At 35.2% G+C, this 18,372-nt stretch overlaps 1 protein-coding gene across 7 annotated transcripts in view; it reads right to left on the reverse strand.

Annotated features, from left to right (window-relative positions):
- Positions 1-18,372, reverse strand: part of PPFIA2 (PPFI scaffold protein A2) — a 352,807-nt gene that overhangs the window by 313,886 nt on the left and 20,549 nt on the right. The gene's annotated exons all lie outside the window — the stretch shown is intronic.

An 18,372-nucleotide genomic window follows, 5' to 3' on the forward strand; every position in this document is an offset into this window, starting at 1 on the left:
TTTAAGTGGTTTGTTTCAAGAAGATAGAAAGCTTCATTATCAGAACTCTAGACTCTAATGGAAGTTCAACAGAAATATCTTCAGCTGCCTAGTTCTACCCAGGGAAAAAAAATCCTTAAGAAAAATTTTCTCAGTGTCCTAAATGGAAAACTCTTGGAATTCATTAGCCCATTACTTACCACAATGAGGAAGCACAAGAAAAAGGCTGTCAAATCCAAGAGCTCTCTTCAACATTTCTTTAGGTTATTTTCACTAGACTCTTGCATATTAGGTAGTATTGTTACAAACCTACAATTCAGTCTTAGTATTTCTCTTCTTTTGTATTTTGAAGTTCAGCCTCCGTAACAAGATAGTAGGTGTGCATCAACTTACTACTTTCAGTGGTAGCATGCATGATATTGTCAAAATACAAATCATAAACAACTTCAATATAAAAATCAGAATTTGCATCCCCCAACATTTCCATTATGAACTAGAGGAAAACTAATGGTGATTTACCTTTTTATTAGAAATACCATCCTAACTTCTTCACTTAAAACTTTGTATAGCTATAGTCTGAACAGTAAGAAAAACTCCTTTCACCAAACTACTACAAAAAGGTGTCCTGGTGGTACATTCAACTGAATACAAATTTCTACAATAAACATATAAAATAAAATGTAACAAAATGACCAGAATTTAAGTTTAGAGTTGTTGGTTTGCATATCAGATTAATCAAACTTCTTACATTATTTGATTTGTTAATATTAGATTCTTGTAAGGATAAGTTCAGACAATAATCTATACTGATCTTAAACATAAACAGAACTTAAAACATAAAATTTCTCTCCCTTCCATTTGCCCTTTACATTCACTATATCATCATCCAAAGCAGTTTACTTCATGTAAAGGTCTTACTGTAACAAAGCTAATTAATGGGGTTGTATAACTTAATGATGATACAGAATATAATAAACAACTTCAGAAGGCATGGCATATATTCAAAGATAATACACCATAAAACTGTAGAATCTGCATCAGCTCCACAAGGACATTTGAGTGCTCATTGAATTATTTCCAGGGAACTAGATACTGAATATTGAGCAAATATTTTTCTAGAAAAGCACTTGAAACTATGCATCAGTAAGCAAAACCCGAAATACTTCTTTCTTTTCAGAAATTCAGTGGTAGCATAAACATATGACTACAAGCCTTTAACTTCTTCATTTGATATTAAACATTAATACTAATTTGAAATATTAAAAGAGGTGGTATTTCTACAGACCATTGGTAGCAGACAGCTGTCACTGCCTGACTAAAATAAGGCACAAAGCAAATATACTATGTCCAGACTATGAGAAGAAAATTTAACGTAACTGAATATGTCCTTTTTGAAGAAAACTGAAAATTAAAAGAGAGACTAACAGGTTTTGAAAGTAATGACGAATTTGAGAGTCTGCAGGTATCTATACTGTTATTATTAGAGGCAAGGCTCACAACAGTTCTACAACAGAACAGGAAAAGAAACAGACAGGCCCATCCTGATACTACTTTTCTTTTCCTAATGAAATTCTTTTGTGTGTAGAAGAAAGCAATATATTTCTGAATTCACTGCAACCAGCACATAGCCTGGTGTCAGAATTAGACATGTTTTAGACCAACATAATGGAGTGAGATAGCCCTGCAGGAGCTATTTTGTCTGGTGATTCTGAACAGAAACAACACTTCATCAAGATTTTGAATCACAACCTTAACATAAAGAATGGCAAATTATCGGTATGATCAATAAATCACACAAAAGGGGAGTCGAAATTCATGGGTGATTTGCCATCCCCAGGGAAGGAGGTAAGAAATTCTCTCCACAAGTCAGAAGGTCACTTATAAGGTTAGCAGAACACAGATATAGATTCTTTTTGGCTTTACAGTAAGGAAGATCACAATAAAAATAAGAGCTTTTAAAACATAGTGTTGTGAATTTATACCTGAAAAAATCATGCCTAAGAATTTTTATTAAAAAATTAGAGTAACTATAGTTAAATCAGCATGAAGCACTGGAAATTAGTCTAAGCTAATGAAAACATCAGCATTGCCACAAGAAAACAAATGAGAGATGAAGCAAAGAGAGCATTAACACAGGGAAATTAGCACTGGGGGGAAAAAAAAAAGTCTGAGGTATTAACTGTTGAGGCGGAAGTGTGACAATGGTATAACAGGACACCATCTCACCACTTCACCATTCAGTAGTTCACAAGGAACTCAACAGGTCTCCAGCAACACCTTCCTGCTTTCACGGCAACACCACTCCTGGTGTACTACGTGGACTTCAGTAATCAGTCCCATAGAAGCCAGCAAGGAAGCACAGGTTCGCTCTACAACCGAGATGAGAGCAGCCATAACCATTTTTCTACCACTCCCCATTACTCCCCCTGCTACTTTTATGTAACCTCAAGACAAATTAACTTCAGGTGCTGCAGAATCCCACTTCAAAGCTCCTTTATCTGCAAGTAGACTGAGGGCAAAAGCATCCTGTTCACAGTGGAAACCATCTGATAACAGGCTCTCTCCAAAGTAGTAACTCGGGCTAGGCCAACCTCCTCCCTGACACAAGGCAGCAGCCTGCAACCAGCCAGCCCACCAAGCCTCTTCCTGCACACAGCTCCATGCCTTGTTTTCTGCATGCCAGTTGGTTACTGTCTCCCTCCCTTCCATCAAACTCACTCAGGTGTAGCTAGCCAGCCCTGTGCTTCTTTACCTTTCAAGAACATGGAAATCAAGTGTTTGTTGGATGCAAGAAGTCTGTTTTCTATAAATAAGTAAAAATGAAAGAAAAAAGCACCTGTGATTTCATTCCAAATCAGTTTTTAACATTGGTTCTTTACTCCATCATCAGCCACTTTTAAATTAATATTAGTTAATTAATACTTCATGACATTTGCAGATATTGCTTTTCTTATGCAAAGAACTTTCTCTCAAAGCAAAACATATCAAAATTTTTATCTGCACTGGAGCATATCTACATATTATGTGCCAGAAGCACTTTTTAAAAAAAAAAAAACAAAAACCATAAAGTTATGTATAATTTAAAGGGACCTTGAGGTAACTGTGTCACACAGCTGTTGATGTGAGTTGAAAGCAATCAATCAACAATCTGAGGAAGAAAAGTGCACAATGAGGTTGAGATACAAATCAGTAATGTCAAATATCCTTCTGCTCATTTCTTGATTGTCAGCTACTTCTGCACTCAGTTTTAAAATGAGTAAAATGAATCAAATCAGAAACTTTTTTACTTCCCAAAAAAGCCAAGATAATAATATAAAATGAATAAAATAACCGAACTATCAAAAATTACTCAATTGCCAAAATCCTTCCTTCTAAATTAGGCAATTTTCTGTCTCTGGAATAGGTTACGTTCTCATTCCACAAACAAACAACATGAGGCTGAACATTTCATGAAGCTGCTCTTTCTATTTATACATAGGCCCACGGGATTTGTTTTAAGCATCCATGAAGTACAATGGGATGGCAGGGTTTGTGCGTGAGGCAGACTCTCCTCCTTCCCTATCCCCACACTGTGTTAAAAATATGCTCTGAAGAGAAAAGCTTTATTTTATTAATACTGATACATAATTTATAACAGAGAAACAAAAGGAGCAGAATATGGAAACATTTGTATGCAGAATACCGTTATAACACATTAATAAATTCAGGGCCCTGAAACCAAACTGGTTACAAAGCAACAGCAGAAAGAACTACTGATCCACAAAGGAACCATTTTGCTCATTAGGTTTTTTTATTATTTTTGTTTTGTAATGCTTTAAATTTGCCTTTATGTATCAGTGTAACTTCCTTCCAGTTTGCTTGCTACTTTTACTGTCCTCCCCCTGTGGGCCTTTCTCATAGCTGTTCCGCTTCGCAGCGTACCAACCGAATGCTTGATTTTGTGCCAAGAATTATTACCGATGGACCTCACTTTTGTAAAATCCCTTTTTTTACAAAAGCCTTACATAGCCTTTTAGAACAACCCACATCATTTTTTATGCAGAACTTTATAGAGTTCAGATTTTTATGATTTTAAGCAGATTAAGAAATGTAACACAACCCTTTGGAAAGAAGTTCAGATTCATTTTCCTACCCACAATGTATCATCATAAACAACTAAAGAAATAGTTGCACGCCTATCCTGATTTTCACTCATACAGTTGCTAAGATACTAGCTGCATTTTATTATTACGCATAATTTTATATGAAATTCTTTTCAGCAGAATTATAATAAATTCTGCAGGGTTTTCCATTGCATCCAAGATTGACTAAATTTCTTTTATTCGCATGCAGCCTGACCCTCCCATTCTAATTACACACAAAACCCAAATCATTTTTTTTCGTGAACATGCAATGTTCATGTGCATTCTAAATTTTATGGCTATCTGACTTCTCTAACCTTTTATCTTTTGCAGTGTTGTCAAGAACTACCATATCACAGGACACCCTCTACATTTAGAGTTTCTAATGAAAAAAAAATCATATTTCATACCATATTACATATTTCACCATCAGTTGCAAACTTCATTTGTTACTTCAGAATTATGTCCCTTTCCACTGTAGTCTTTATATTTTTATTTTCAGTATTTGAGAATGCATTATGTCATTTTCCATCCTTTCATTGTTAAGTAAACTGTCTTACAATAAACATTTCTTACCTCTATGGCCAGTTTACAACTTCATTTGACATAACGTCGTATTATTTCATCCTCCTCCTTCTTTCCCAATATTTTGGAGCAATATGCTTTTAACTGCAATGTAAACTTTTATTGATAAAAACTTGAAAAAGGCTGAAGTCTTCCTTTTCAACAAGAAGCACTTTAACTTAAAAAAATTAGGAATCTACCAAACTCCTTGACAATTTTTCATACTACCTCACCAATGATGTACTATCATCACTGACTGTACTCAAAACCTCATGTCCCAATTTGCCGTACCTCAACTTGCAGGTCTTGCTAGGAGACTAGTGAGTCCATTAGAAATCAGAAATGTTATCCCTGTATCTATTTTTACAGATTAAGGTTAATCTCAATTTATCTAAGAAATGATTTTTTGCTGTTTAAAATATCCTTTTAGCATCTAAAATTCAGATCATTTCAATAGGTTTGAAAATGGGAGGTAGCTTATTAACAGACTACCGATTTTGAAAAATTCTCAAAATATTTTTTGACACATTTTACATCAGCATGTTACCACATCTGACCTAGTTCCCCATCTAGTCTAGAACAAAAAGATTTACTAGAGATGCCATTTTAAGATTTTGTTGTCATGTCTTCTGGTTAACTTTGGTGATCATATCCAGCCTTTAAGAAGCTGGTAATGTCTTTCATAAGTTAGATCATCAGTTCGGATTCTGTAACCCTCTACTAACAGTTATTGTAAGCCTAAGTCTATACTTCAAAAGCTTTTTAGAAAAAACGTATTGCTTCACCAGAGCTCTATAATCTTAACAGTCCAGTTAGAGTGTTTCTGTGACAACTCTACACATATATATCATGAGAAGTACCTATATACTCCCTATAGAGAGTTCTCCCTCTAGGGAGAGGCAAGACTTACTGAAGATTTGTTCATTAGTGATGAGCTAGATTTAGTTTGTTGGTTTTTTTTCTTTTTAGTTGGTTCCATTTCACGTGAATATTACAAGCCCACAAAATCAGGAAAACAAATTCAGATGATACTACTCCCAAAAGTTAGTTTTACTTTACATGCAACTGCATTCCCTTAGTGAGGCTGGTCACAGAATACGTGACCTAGACTACAAGCCAAGTCATGATTACAGATTAGAAAAGATTAACTTTCTTTTGAAATAAATCCACTCAGAAGAAAGATGACAGAGTGCAAAGTTATATATATTTGCATAACTCTGCCTAGAGGAGATGAATAGCCAGCATAATGTACTGCGCGCTCTCTATGACCTCTCTTATACGCAATTCAGCATCAGTTTTGAGCAGTCTGAGAAGCCAGAAAATTCTCAGCCAATTATACTCAGTTGGCCAGCCTGTAGGCAATAAAAAATAACATATGGTACTCTAGAGACCTACATTTTATACCAGGTTTGTATTTTTTAGCATTAAAGCAATGAAGCAGAATTACAGGTTTTTAATTTCCCCCAAAACAGACAATGACTAGATGAGAATCAAGGTTCCTCTTCCAAGAACTTGCAGCAGTGTAGGCTGCTGACTGCAAAGACTGCAGCTGCTAGCCACTCTGAGCTAATTACTGGCACAGTGAAGAGTATTTAACTGAAGCCAGTGGGTGTGAAAGTTCAGGTATAGGGCTCACAGAGGAAGACTGCAGGTTTGTGTAACAAGTCTGGTTGTCCTTAACAGTACTAACCTCTTTGAGGAATCAAAGACAGTTAGGCAAAAGATACCTTTAAGGATCTGAGCCATTTTTTAAAGTCAGTGAAACTAACAGGGATGATGCAGATGCCCCAAAGAATGAGGGCAATCTGTCCCACCAGGACACGAAGTCGCCCTACTGAGGTATGCCCATCTGACTGCTGTTATGTGGAGCAGCAATGACTGTATGAGCCTGCTAACTAGGTTAATCACCCAGCCTCTCAAGTGATTTAACCTATACTTGTTTTCCAATTTATATTTGGAAGCTGACGATGAATGGGGTATGAACAATCTACCACGTTAAAAGCATCCTTAACAGTATCATAGAATTTGTTTAACAATCTCCTTGAAATTATTCTGAATTACACAACTATTAAAATGCTTGAGATTACCACTTAATAGCATCCTGTGCCTTTGCAACTTAAATTAGCTAGACAATCTTCACAAATATAATCACTGAGCTCTTAATGAATTTTTTTATTAATTTCCAGAAGTGATACTTTTGTAATTAGGGCTGCCACATTAAGACTGTATCCCACCAATCTAAAATGCTTTGCAAGGAAGGGCAGTCATTTGAAAGTGTTAAAGCACACATTAACCATCATTTATAGGGACAATAATACTGTATTTTTCCTTATGATGATTTTTTTCTTCCTTATTAAATGAAGTGCCCTTTTTTCTGCATGTTAGACAACTAAAACCCTGATGTAAGAAAGACTGTAAAAATCATATATGGTTTATAAACCTAAGTACATTATATCCCTTCAGTCAAGTAATTACATGAAGTATCTCTGTTATAATAAAAGGAATACCTCCAGATCATTAAGCTCTAAACCACTAGATAAGATCATCTGTGACCAAGTTCACTAGTATATTAATGACTAATTTATATCCCATATGAAGGAATTTCAAGACTCATTTTAGTTGAGAAGTATTTTTGTTTTAAAATCTCAATGAGAATTGTCATCTCTATCAAACCTCAGTTATAACCTAATTGGGTATTGATAACAAATCACACTAATTTATACTGTTTTGTCACTCGGGCATATACAATTAGGCTCATCATCTTCCAGCTAGCAGAATTTAAAAAAGGCAGCCAAAAGATTTTTAAGTTTCTGGGTGATAGAATTTAAGTTTTCTTAAACTTCTAAGAATGTTACCTATCTGCAATCTCCAAGGCCCCCTGCTTCTTCAAAAGAGCACTGCCCTACCAACTATTTGAAGCCTACTGAAGACAAATGGGCTGAACAGAAGACCTTACCACTTGCTATAACCTGCAAAATCATAGCTTTTGAATGTAACTGTCAGTGTAAAAATTGGATTGGGAAATTCCTTCTGAATTATGTATTTCAAATTTGAGGATAAATGCACAAAAAAAGAAATTAATCACAAAGCATGAGCCATTAATATATGCAAAATAAAAAGGTTTCCACATTTCACAATGTATTTGTAAACTTTCATAACCCAGTGCAAGTAGTGGAATCCTATTATTTCATAAACTCACCAGAACACAATACTATCAACTCCACCCTGGAAAAATACACAGTTGTTCTCTTTCTGTGAATTATACAATATCAGTTAAAGAATTTTTTGTTAAATGTTAAAATGGTAGCATTTGTAGACTTTTCTCTTTCCCTTGAGAACTCAAAAAATCATGGCCCCAAGGTCACCAGTGGCCCTGACTGTCCCTGACTCGTCCCTGGTGCTCCCCACACCTGCCTATGGCCCAGGACCCCATGTCAGCCCCCATGGCACCTTCAGCCCCCACCCCCAGTGATACTGCAGCAGGGTTGGTCTCCAGCCTCCCATGGCCCTGCCCTGCCCAGCCATGAGTCCCACCAAGCCAGCCCCACCCATGGGTCTACATCCCAGCCTGGCCTTGGCCAGTCCCTGACCCCTGGGAGGCACCTGGCTCCCAGGGCTGGGGCTGCCCCGGTGCCCCCCAGCTTCCCTGGTCCTGGCTGGGGCAGTGGGATGGGACCTGGTACCAGGCCCTGCCCTGACGGACCCCTGGATCCCAGGGAGCCCCCAGCTTTTGTAGCACCCTGACACTTTATGCCTATATGATAAAAACATCTAGAGCATTATTTATATTTTTTAAAAATTGTAAAGCAATAAAAATCTACAGTACACACACCACACAACCACACTAAATATGAAGACTGCTAATATTTAAAATACAAAAAATGTTATATAAATGCCACAAGTATATGACTTTGAAAGCTCACCTTACATTTTTTGCATTGCTCTTGAATACTTAGTGAAAGACCATAGAAATCTGGCAAGATCGTGTATCAGTAAAATGAATTTGTATGTTAAATACACCCATTTAATAGCAAGGCAAATCATTTTCCCATACAGTTTTGCATTAACCAATGCTGCTAAAGCTTTCCTTTTTATTACAGTTATTCAACTATTTCAGCCTATCATATCTGTGGCTCTTTTTTATTGCTTTAAGGCAGCTAGAAGTTGTACACACCTAAACTTAAAAGGAAGTGATGATCAGAAAAGACAGCACACAGTTCTCTTTCTTTAAGGCTATAGTCCAAAAATAAGCAGAAAATTAATAGACACCTAAACGGAACAGATAAAAGATGCAAAAAGAAAAGACTTTTACAAAAAGTCTTCAACACACACAAGCGGCATTTTTCTGAGAAAGCTTGATGAAATGAAGAGAACCTGAAAAGTACCCACCCATACTGGGACACTACAAATGCAAAGACTTCTTTGGCCGTACCATAACCTTGAATGGCATCAGTGACTGAATCAGAATTAATATGAAGTAGGAATTACATGCTGTATAAATTTTCCTGTGGTTATAAAGATGGATTTAAGATGTGTATTAATTTATAAACTGAAATTATTTCATTATCATATATTAATAAAAGATACATAGCTCCATTCCTTGAGAGTCACTGCTGCACAAGTATTAACACTTACTGCAAAACTGAATGCTCCAAAATGTATTGTACATCTTTCAAAGTACTCATCTGTGCAATGAACCAACTAAGGAAGCAATGAAATACAACTCTTGCTTTCTTAGCTATCTCACAAGCAGTTTCCACAACCTAAAACGTACAGTGCTCATTTGCCTGTAGCATAAATCAGAAGTTTCACCTTCACTTACTGTCATCCAGAATTGGCATTAAACCTTCCTGGTCTTGCACAGGTTATCTTTCTCTATTTGTTAACACTAATTTGTTCCCCATCTCCCTTTTCAAAAGTAACTTAAAAGCTTTATTATAACAGATTTCTTGGTAAAACTTTGCTCCTATGTTTCAACAAGAAAAGGCATTTAAATCTGATATGAGAATGTCCACACAATCTATTCCAAAAGCCAACTCAAAGTTTTATTTACTCTAGTTTTTCAGCCTAGTTTCAAACTGTACATGTCAATAGCACTCTGCTGTTCTCTTTGGACTACTATATACCTTAATAGAGCTCAATATTAAGAAACTAGAATAATGTACATCTTGGTGTATGGAGAGATTGCGTTTTCTTGAGTGACACAGGAAATGAGTGACCAGTTAGGTCAAAGCCTGGGCTACACCTGAGAAACATTAAAAAGGTAAAGAATCAGAAAGGAAAACATTTCAGCGATTTGACGAACAGCAAATTTAAGTGACTGACCTATGGTTTCATAGCGCATCAGAGGCAGACCTAAGTACTCCTGAGCTTTTCTAAATCACAGTCCAGTGTCTTGTTTTACAAGACTCATTTTCTTGCTGTGCACTCACAGCCCAAGTACAGACTCCCAAACATATACTCCCACCTTTTTTGTTTGTATTCAAACTACTTTTGCAGACCGAATTAGCAGAAGTAAATGTGAATACTGCCATTCCTCCCTACTCTATTTAAATTCATAAGTAGGTAGCTAGATGTACAAAGCTACGTTATCTGTAACTTACCAGAAATAATTGCATGTGTGCTTTTATCCCGTAACCACAAGTTATACCTTCCGAAGAAGGCTGCTCTTTCAAAATACAGCCACTGTTACTTCTAATTAAAAAAAAAAAAAAACCTATGTTTTCTAATTAGGTACCTGTCTTGCTACAATCACTTTAAAAATTGGTATAATTTAAAAACTAAATAGAAACGATGCAGCAATGGTCAATATTTTGACTGCTCACATAATACACAAGAGATACAGGCTTTGGGATATTTAAGACCTTTTTCCTTTAAAAAAAATGCACTGCCTCACTGTCTTCAGGTTCACTTTGTGGGAGATGGGAGACAGTTTAGAACAAGAAAAGCGTATCTGCAATCTACAAAGGCAATCTGTTCATCACTGACTGAATGCAGTTGTATGACCCTTGATTTTCCTGCAATGTTTCTACCAGCTGAGTGACCCTGAACAAAGAAAGTAAGAAATGATCTACAGTGGGTTGTCTCCTCACTCCTTGATGCAATTGCTCCTCAGTCCTACTGTAGAAATGCAGATTAACTTTTTCAAAATGTTATTAAATTATTTAATTAAAGTAAGCATGCAGGTGACACCTATCTGTTTGACATAGGAAAAAATACAAGTTTACCAGTTTTTCAGAGCAGACAGTTTAATATGAAAGAAAAGAGACATCTTCTATAGGGGACAGCTAGACAAATGAAGAATTTGATTGTTTCATGGGCATTCCTACCAATAAATAGGTTGCAATTTAAAAAAAAAAAAATGACATACACTGCTCTGTAGAAATATCCCATTTTCATTTCCATACCATTTTACCCTGGTACAGAACACTGAAAAAGTATGAAACATTGTTAAATTAAACTTCATGTTGTATTTTGAGACGTAAATTGGCAACCTGGTTCAATTAGTTGAAACTAAACTCTCTACAAAAATGCCATAAGGCAAGAATTTAAAGTAGAGAACATCTTATGTGTTATTCCCAATGTACTCCAACTGCTTTGCTGAAGTTGCAAACCTTTCAGCTATAGTCTGTTCTCCTTCCTTCCTCTCCGTGTGATCAGTAATGCTGAGTACCTTACAGTTACTAAATGAGAAAGAAGGTCATCAGTTCGTGCTATGCCCAAAATGAGGAAGGAACTGCAAGGTATTGCTTTAGTTCACTGAACTGCAGAATTACAGAATGTGGTAAAATAAGCTTCAAAAGATCTCTATCCAAAGCTTAGTAAGAAATATTCCTATGCAGTTCCAGAAGGCCCTAAAGGCCGATTATCTTTGAAGTCCCATACAGAATATTAATTAGATTTCCAAGCCAAAAGGTTTGTATATGTCATGTTAGTTGTAGAAAAGACTTCCCATTAGAATTTGACTCAAAAATAAAGCCACTAATGTCAAATGCAGTGCATTACTTATGTTCAGAGACAAAGGGTTAGGGACTAGACTGGTGAGATGATAGAGGGCAGAGAAAGCTCCTTAAATAATCCACAGACAGTTGCTTAAATAAACCATGTGCAAAATATCCAACTATTGGAAATGTATATGATGGGCATATAGGATGAGTTCGATTAAAAAACAGACAGGAAACATACTTGATTTTAAACCACAGAACGATAACTAATTAAACAGAAGGATACCCTCTTCATTTCAAAATACTTTGCCTTTAAAAAAAGGGTGGAATTACAAAGATCAAACCACACCATAGTATTTCTTTTTTTTCTCTCAAGCTATGAACTGAGGCATCAACTCTACCACTATATAATGCTAACGCTAATACCACTGAATAATGCTAAGTAAAGTTGGAAGCAACATGTTTGACCAGGAGGCGTTTTTCAGGAAGAAAGGTAACAAGAGACATAATTGTAGTGGAAGGCGAAATAACCACCATTCGTTGTTTTACTAAAACAGAAGAGGAATGGACAGATAGGAATTCTAACACCTTCATGAAATACAAATCTATTTTATGTCTCATTAAAAAAAAAAAAAAGGCACGTATGTAGCATAGCCTCCTAAAGTAATCATTACCGAAAGTGGAATGTGAATGGCTAGCCAGAGTCCTAGCTACTCTTCTTTCTGAAATCATCATATTTACATAAGTAAGAAGAATTCAGTGAAACACAATGGTAAATAACAGAACATATTTATGCTGATTTCACTGCTTTAAAATTAAAGTTTAGCAAAACTGGTTTTAAAATTTAATTTCTAATAAACTGGTTTTACCTTCTACACTATAGAATTTTTTTTTTCTGATTTCCTTGATAACAAAAACCAGACAAATCCCCAAAACCTTCTTTTCATTTCAGCTGCAATGTTTTATTCCAGTTGAAGGTAATCTTTTTCTTTTCAAATAATACGCAAATTCAAAACAGAAGACTATTTCTTAATGAAAACTATAAGGTGTTCAGAAATTTTTCAATGTAAAAAAAGTCTTCAACTTTTCTAATGTTATTTTTTTTCTTAACGAAAACAATATCCCAGTCATGACATGCTCTGAAAAATAGGTCTGGCTGTCAAAACAAGAATTTTTAGTGAATAATTTCTTTCTTCATAAAATGCAACCTCTGCTCCTAATACAGAATTGTATTTTTTCCCAATAAACTGTTTTTTTGAAGCTGAATTTATATTAAATGGTTCCAAAATATTCTTCTAAAACTGTAGAAATAAAGACTGAAAATATTTAAAAGGGTTTCTCTTTCATGGAAAATCCAAACTATGATGATTCAAAAAATAATGTTTTAGCTAATGAATAACATTTTACAGGATGATTATGCAATAAGATTAATTTTGGGATTTTTTTTTTTAATAAAAATCAGTGGAAAAATTTGCACAGTAGCAACTGAATGTTAATAGAACTTCTCAGTTAATCAAACATGTGTATTATTACTACAAGAACAGCTCCAGCAATGGCAGTGTATCCAAGACTGGGCATGTGCAGCCATCAGTGTTTTATCCATATTCCATGTAAACCTACTGTCACGAGTGATTAAAACTGCTTCCAACAAGTGTGTATATTATAAGCGCAAAAATTGCTTTCAGAAGCAACAAGCTGCAGAAGTTTTTGGGAAAAAAGGTCAGACATAGGGGAAAGGAACTTACGTCTCCAATAACAATCTAAATAGATACCAATATCAATTTCACAACTAGAAATTAAAAGAAGGATCCTGCAGGATACTAAGGGTACAACATAATCAAATTATATAACTTATACTACTACATTACAAAATTACCATCCTATCAGAAAAGCAAATATATTACTTATCCTTGGCATGTAGAGCATCATCCTTTTCAAACCAGAAGATGTCACGAGCGATTTAAAATTCTGTTAATGTACAACCGTCCATGTGAATAATCTAACAATATCTACTGTGACTTTGACTTGTGTCACAGTTCTTCATACATAGTACACTTTATACTCATAAAATAAAATAACTCACTTTTGGAGGACAATGTACAACAATCATGAGTCACACCTGACTCATGGAAAAAGAGCAGGTAGACAGGTTACGTTCTTACTCAAAGATATGTTCTGTGCAAAAATGACAAAAAAACAATTTTGCAGGGACAATGTATAATGTGCTCTTGCTCTACTCAGAAGCAGGGTCATTAAGAGAACCCAAGAAGTATTTTGCATTCAGTAGTATCCATACCTTTTAATTTTTCCTTCTTACTCGGCGGAAACACTGGAATTGATGAGTCCACTAAATTTAACTTGCTACGGGACTTGGTCACATCTGTTTTCAGATTTTTAATTGCACCTGGATCAGTAGCTTGTAGTTAATTAGTATCATGTATGCATTCTTTTAGTTATTTCATTGTTTGCATACAGACAAGCACATTCATGTACGTTCATGTACAAGACTGGCATGTTTACAAATCTCTAGATACTTTCTTTGAAAAAGTGCTAGCAAGGCTGATTTTTCATATCATTTAGGTCTTCATGGAGATGAGGATATCAGCTGGTGATGTCCTAAGTGATAAATTTTAAAAAAACAAAGTAGGTGGAAGTCCATGCAATGATTTTCTTAAATTCTACATCGGCTTAAAAGTGACTGCACCAGTTTTGGAACACAAACACTTTACTTCTATCTTAGGATAGAAGGAGTAGCATATAAGCTGAAATTGAAAACCTACCCTCAGCTGCAAATGACAGAATTCTGGGAAAGCATTCTGGAGATCTCACAGTACAGTGCTTGTTCTGTTGTTACTCCTCTCATTAGGCCTTTGCTTTGACATCTCTTTGCGAACAGCTGGTGTGTGTGCTCTAGAAATGAGCACTACAGAGTTATGAACTTGGCAACACTTGCCTATATGTTATGCCTAAGGTCATTCTCCCATCTCTGGAAAAATCAAACATAGAATTGTAAAGCTAAAACAGTTCTTAATGTATAGGCCTAGAAAACTTCTGCTTTACATCAGTTCAGTCCATATGACTTCAAATAAAGTACTTTTTTATTCTCATCTGGAAGGCATCTTTAAAACACATCTAAAAACATCTGTAACTCTTTCTTTGTTAAACTATGAGTACAAGAAACACTTCTGTGGCTTCTTTAAGGGGATTATTAGCATATCATTATCACCATACAAATTTGGTAATATAGGAAATTTACTTTGGAAAAAAAAACATCATCATGATGAAGGGCTCAAAAATGCAGCACTGGGTTAGGACAAGTAGCATTTCAGATGTTTCGTACCTATCTGCTAGTATTCTTCTAGGAGACAAGTACTTTCTGTTTTATTCTGTCCAGAGCAAAAGTGATTCTTCTCACTTCTCTTTCTATAATGTCTAGGAATACAAATAATGACCAGCAACAAAAAAATTCTTTTTCTGTATCTTCTAACACAGATCAAAACATTGATTTTTTTATTACCTTAAATTGTTACTGATCTTCCTGTAATCCTAGCTATCATAGATCTGTAATATGAAAGTAAGAAGCAAAATTCTAAAGGATGTATTCAAACAGGAAAAAACTGTCAGTGTATACTTCAGATTCAAGCATGCCTGAATTATAAAGAATGGTAACCAGCTGAAAGAGTGAAATTAGAAATATATAGTGATATTTTTAGTGGCAAACATACACATTTTAGCAAGTCTGATTCAGGTTATTTGAGATCTTGTATAACCATTTGTTTTGTAAGTCAGATTATCAAGTTTCAGACTTAAATGTAGGTTCCCAAGTAATCTTCACTGATCCTTATAAAGTATGAAGAAGTTTCTATCTGTATGGAAATAGAACCATCTGCCCATTCACAGTATTATTTCTGAAGACTTAATCTGAGAATTTATAAGTGCATAGACATGTTCAATTTTGTGAAAAACTGTGCTTCTGCTTGAAAGCATTTTTTGAAATTTACAATAAATTTTTAGAAATTACAATTTTCAGTAAACAATACCTCCTCAAATCCACCTATACCGTCCAAATATTGACTCTCTGTAGGGAATCTATACAATACATGTGAGATATTATTAGATTGTTGACTGTATGCCGGTAACTGCATGCCACAGTTGTGGCCAGAAGTAGTAGTAGTTCACATTGAAAATGGATCAGTGGGACTACACAAAAATAAATATACATTTCTTTCTTAATACAGGAGACAGTTAAATGTGGATTATAGCTAAAAGCCTAAGTAGAGTTAGATGGAAAGGAAAATGAGCCACAGAACTTAGTTGAATATTCAATAAAATAGGATAAAGAAATGGGACAAGTCAATTGATTTATTCTCCACATATACAGTGTTAGAATTTTAAATATATTTTGGCTGACAAAGTTTGTGTTAGTTTGTAGCAGATAAAAACCACAACTCAAATAATAGTCAGGTATCTGGATCTGATATGAATGTCTAAAAATTACTGAACAATAAGAAATTCTCTATCTTAAAATATCTCATTTTTTCTCGGAATACTTCTGATACCAAGATTTTATTGCTAATGACAAATTAATTGAATAGGGGCAATTATATCTATCTAGTGTTCATTATTTCAGAAGTACTGTCTTCTACACTGTTTTGACCAAAGATGTACAACAGTGTGCTTACGCGCCAATTATATGAGATAGTATTCATCCTTCACCTTTTAAAAAAGAAAACACTGCAAATGTGTTCAGCATTTCTGAGTGTCTTGGGTATTCATAACTCCCATTGTCAATGCAGGATTTTATATTATTAAGCAAAGGAAGTATAATACACAGTGTATAAATATAATCTCCAAATTCCATCTCCAAAACACACTTGTCCAGATGGCACTTTTATTCATTAGTACCAAAGAAAGAGTAACTTTTCTTTCAGGAGATCAGAAAATCTATTTTCTGAACGTAGTATTTATCTCAGAGTGTTCAATGCCTATACAATATTTGTCATTATAACAGAAAAAAAATACAAAAATCAGAGTTTTGCACTGCAGACTCAAATACTGCCATGAGCCTTGTTTTGATAGTGAGAATGTCAAAGAGCACTTTTGATGTGGGCACAGTGCAAATATTCACATTTGCTTAGCTAGGCAAGATAAAAATTAACAATCACAAATGGTCTTGCCCAACCAAAACGTCTTCTAGAAGCCCCATCATGCCCAACCAGAATGTTTTCCAGAAACCCCTGCATATTTCTTCCCTAACTCACTAGGATATGACTAAAACACTGTCCAAAGAACTCCAGAAGTAACTGCATGCATTTCAAGAAGCACTGCTTTCTCATGCATGTGCCCAGTCTTCCCAATAACCCATGAAACTGTAGACATGTTGGGGGCTATTCAGGACGAAGATGAGGCTCCAAAGGAAACACAGACAGGAAGGATGTTCCAAGACAGGGGATGAATTTCTCCTTATAAAACTGCAGGGTTGTTTTTTTATTGTGTGCACTTGTTTAAACATGTAATGCAATTATTTGATAATGGATGTAACTCCAATGCCAAACAGCTAGTGAAAAAATTATGAGAACAGATTCGCAGCCTCTCTGACCCTTTGCTCAGCTTGCTCCTTAACTACTTGCTCTTTAAGGACTAGTTCTATCACTGATGGAAATAAATGGAAAAAATTCCGTACTGACTTCCATGAACTCTGGCCTAGGGCTTTAATTCCTGTGCAGACTGTATTTCACTCTACCCTTCTTATTCAGTTCTACCACTTTGATGCAGAAGTATGGTTTATGTACTTGTTCATTACTTTTTCATTATTACTCCTTCCCTTTATTTATCATTATGTTCCCTTCTGCTTGGAGTCTCACAAAAAAAATACCATATGGGAAAAACCAAATTTGTAATTTGGTTACTGCAGAATTTCAAATAAACCATCCTACAACAGAGGACCTTACTGTAGGTCCCCAAGATTTATTTCATATTATCAGTTTTGAGAGAAGATTTACTGTCGTAACAAATTGACTGTCAGAGTATAATTGGGGTTTTTTTTAGAACTTATACATGGTAAAAAATGCAGTAGACCAGCAATACTTAAAAAAAAAAACAAAAAAAAACCCCAACATAATCTGATCCTAACTAGGAAAAAACCACACACTTAAAGGATAAGATATACTCAGCAAATGATGATTTGGAGCAGATTCTTGAGTAGGCTGTAAAAATGTTATATTATATAAAATAAGGTTACTCTACTTGGCCCTTAACATCTATCCATAGAAGTTCAGATTCCTGGGGATCACGTGAAAGACACACATTCAACAACACAAGCAAACCTGTTTTCTTCAGATTCAACAGGAAAACTCCACAGACTTCAGTGAGAGCTAAATTATGTGTACTTTGGAAAAAATCATGTCCCTAACATAATTTTATGTTTTTGAGCAAATACTTGATAGCATAGGCAAATATTTGTTAATATAGAAGACAGCCTGAATACGACACTTATAAAAGCTGATTCTTAAATATTCTGCATTTTCTTTGCTTTTATTAGAGAAATTATTAAGGAAGGAATATGTACTTTCAAGAAGCTACATTTTTGTCTTGCATTTTTGTCTTGCTGTGCTGTTCTTGGATGATGTCTGAGCCTATACCATCCACTTTCAAGGACATGAGCAAAGAGTATCCCATAGGAGTTAAGCTTTATAAAATTGCTTTATTTTTTCCTCACTGTAGAACAGAATAGAATAGATCAGTTGGAACGGACCTACAATGAT

The sequence above is a fragment of the Nipponia nippon genome, unplaced genomic scaffold (assembly GCF_047370975.1).
Source record: "Nipponia nippon isolate SJK-2023a ecotype South Korea unplaced genomic scaffold, ASM4737097v1 scaffold_3, whole genome shotgun sequence".
Classification (NCBI taxonomy): domain Eukaryota; kingdom Metazoa; phylum Chordata; class Aves; order Pelecaniformes; family Threskiornithidae; genus Nipponia; species Nipponia nippon.